The sequence below is a fragment of the Palaemon carinicauda genome, chromosome 34, assembly GCF_036898095.1.
Source record: "Palaemon carinicauda isolate YSFRI2023 chromosome 34, ASM3689809v2, whole genome shotgun sequence".
Taxonomy (NCBI): domain Eukaryota; kingdom Metazoa; phylum Arthropoda; class Malacostraca; order Decapoda; family Palaemonidae; genus Palaemon; species Palaemon carinicauda.
Window position 1 is genome coordinate 74,969,270 of NC_090758.1, and position 3,919 is coordinate 74,973,188.

Genomic DNA, 3,919 nt, shown 5'->3' on the forward strand with positions numbered 1-3,919 from the left:
TGCGGACTTTTATTTAGTTTCAATAAATTTCCTTCATTTCGACACCTGTTGGGTTGAAGGTCTCTCTCTCTCTCTCTCTCTCTCTCTCTCTCTCTCTCTCTCTCTCTCTCTCTCTCTCTCTCTCTCTCTCTCTTTATCTATCTATCTATCTATCTATCTATCTATCTACCTCTCTCTCTCCTCTCTCTCTCTCTCTCTCTCTCTCTCTCTCTCTCTCTCTCTCTTTCTTTATATCTCTCTTTATCTATCTATCTATCTACCTCTCTCTCTCTCTCTGTGTCTGTCTCTCTCTCTTTCTTTATCTCTCTCTTTATCTATCTATCTATCTCTCTCTCTCTCTCTCTCTCTCTCTCTCTCTCTCTCTTCTCTCTCTCTCTCTCTCTCTCTCTCTCTATCTATCTATCTATCTCTCTCTCTCTCTCTCTCTCTCTCTCTCTCTCTCTCTCTCTCTCTCTCTTTATCTATCTATCTATCTATCTATCTATCTATCTACCCTCTCTCTCTCTCTCTCTCTCTCTCTCTCTCTCTCTCTCTCTTTCTTTATATCTCTCTTTATCTATCTATCTATCTACCTCTCTCTCTCTCTCTGTGTCTGTCTCTCTCTCTTTCTTTATCTCTCTCTTTATCTATCTATCTATCTCTCTCTCTCTCTCTCTCTCTCTCTCTCTCTATCTATCTACCTCTCTCTCTCCCTCTTTATCTATCTACCCCTCTCCTCTCTCTCTCTCTCTCTCTCTCTCTCTCTCTCTCTCTCTCTCTCTCTCTCTCTCTCGGTATGTTTATAGTGATTTAATCAACTTGACTGACAGTGTTGAACTGTTAAAAGATGTTTTTAAACCCTTAAATCAGATAAATATGGTTAAAAAATGATATATATGGAGCAAAAAGTGATAAATTAACATATAACTTTTGATATGGTAAAATTTTAGTCTCATTAGAAAGAGGGCGGGGTGGTAGTCTTGAAAATCTCAAATTCGTAATTGATAAACTAATCTTACTTATTTAGAAAAAGTTCAAATACCTCACGATTAGCTAATACTTTCATATTCTATTTTTATTCTATTTATATATTCATATTTCCGTAATATCCAGAGATATAACTGCAACTAATCCAACTGAACGACGCCAAGAAGTCAATCAATCAAAACATTGAGACGAAAACGCGCGAAAAAGATCAGGTTTTCCGTGGTTGCGTTCACATGGAAATCTTCCTAAAAGGAGAGAGATCCTGTCCCCTTGGAGACAGTGAACGCAGCTTAAGAAATAAAGAGACCTAAGGGTAGGGTAGAAGGATATTAAGAAAATAAAGGCAATATAGAAACTTAACCTGGAAAAGGCATTTTTTTCATTTAAATGTGATTTGATTATTTTCTGTAGTTGAGAACAAGCCCTAGTAAACACTGCTGTTCATTCGACAAGGAGATTCTGCTATAGCTCCTTGATACAGGCGCCTATTTTACCAATGTTATAACTTCCTTATTAGGTTATACGGGTCATTTTAAAGGTTGTATATCCCGTTACAAACAAAATAATGTCCTTTATACTCTAGCATGTTGATCTGCAAAGACTAGATGTTCCAGTTTATGCAATTATATGTATTTTAACCAGGACTATACCCTTTTATACCAAGTTAATATAACTACTTCGAAGATTATATCCCATCTGACGGAGTTTTATGGGCCTTTTCAAAGATAACGCCCCCGGCGTTTTTACTTTAAGCGTACCACAAAAAAAGAGAAACAGTTAACATTCTTGTGGTCAAACGGAGGTCACGCGGTGCAGCCAAAAATCTTTAACATACTCCGCCCAAAGCATCGTGATAGGCCACTACCTTCTCACACCCGATTCATGTAAACAAGATAATACCAATAATAAAAAGAGATTATAAGTAATTCTGCTGTTTTAGTGGCTACCCACCGCAGCTTAGAAGAACAGAGGAGCAACGAGATAATGTTTATTTGCAAGTGAAGCGGGCCCAGGGCGGAGCAGAGACCATTCGAGTGCCGGCCAATCACAACGCTTGTGGGCGGAGCATCTTAAAGAACATTCGAGTTATGGCCAATCACAACACTTGTGGGCGGAGCATCTTAAAGAACATTCGAGTTGCAGCCAATCACAACGTTTGAGAGCGGAGCATCTTGAAGAACATTCGAGTTGCAACCAATTACAACGCTTGTGGGCGGAGCATCTTGAAGAACATTCGAGTTGCAGCCAATCACAACGCTTGTGGGCGGAGCATCTTGAAGAACATTCGAGTTGCAGCCAATCACAAAGCTTGTGGGCGGAGCATCTTGAAGAACATTCGAGTTGCAGCCAATCACAACACTTGTGGGCGGAGCATCTCGAAGAACATTCGAGTTGCGGCCAATCACAGCGCTTGTAGGCGGAGCATCTTGAAGATTTTGTGCTGCACCTAATCGCAGATCACGACAACAACAGAAATCTTAGACGATAATTAGCCATTAGTGATTAGAGATTGATAAGCCTGATTAATCAGACCTTCACTAATTGGGAAGATCAAAGCATGTCTGGATTGTATTAATTGATAATTATTTTACTCTTTTACTTTATATTTAATCGTTTTTTTTAATTATGATTATCATTTTCGTAAGAGTGGTAATTAAATTTGAAAAAATAAGTTTGGATTGAAACCTACTTGTATTATTTACCCAGGAACACAAACAAATACATACACACACATTATATATATATATATATATACTATATATATATAATATATATATATATATATATATATATATTATATAATATATACATATATGTACATAAATATACATATATATATATATATACATATATACATATATATATATATATATACATAGAGTATATATATAATATATATATATATTATATATATAGATATATATACATTTATATACATATATATATAGGAGTATATATAATATTTATATATATATATATATATAATATATATATATATATATATATATATATATATATGTACACAAATGGAAGGATAGGATCAGAAATGAAACTATAAGAGTGATTACTGCAGTTCCTTATGTGGATGAGATCAAGTTGAGGAGCAGATGGAGATGGTTTGGGCATGCTCTTCGTACTCCCCAAGAGAGATCAATTCACCAAAATTTCAACTGGGCTCCAAAAGGCAATGGAAGAATTGGAAGACCCAGACCTACCTGACTGAGGACTATGAAGCGTGAATGGAGAAACATTGACTTAAAAGCTCAATATGGAGACGACTGGCGAAATCTAACCGAAGCCCTTTGTGTCCAAAGGCGTAGGAGATGATGATGAAGATGATGTGATATATATATATATATCCTATATATATATATATATATATATATATATATATATATATATATATATATATAGTATATATATACACATATATAAGCAAGCAAAAAAAAATCACCAATAACAAATTTATACAAATTACCAATGAAGAGAAAAACCAAAATTACTCAGAAACCAAAATAAAATTAATCATACACATTAAAACACTATCTAATACCTCCAAAGAATATTCGAAATAAACCTCCAGCTCATCTATCACAATTTTGGAAAGCGTGAGAAAATATTATAGGTCAAAGGTCACGCGAAAATTTCGAACGAAATTTAGAGCCTTCCATAAAATTCTCCTCGGCAGATATTTCAATGACAATATTTATTTCTTTTTTTTAAATCTTCTTCCTCGTGTGATTATCATTCATCTCAATCCTCTGTTATATTCGAAAGATGATTACTATTTTTGTTAAATTCTTATGAATAAATTGACATGCGAAATACGAAGTTATCTTTGGTTTTTATTATTCAAAATCACGACTGATATTCAACGTAATTTTATCTTTTTTATTTTGTCTAATAATATAATTATTCTTCGTTATTTCCTTTGGATTATTTGTATTGACAT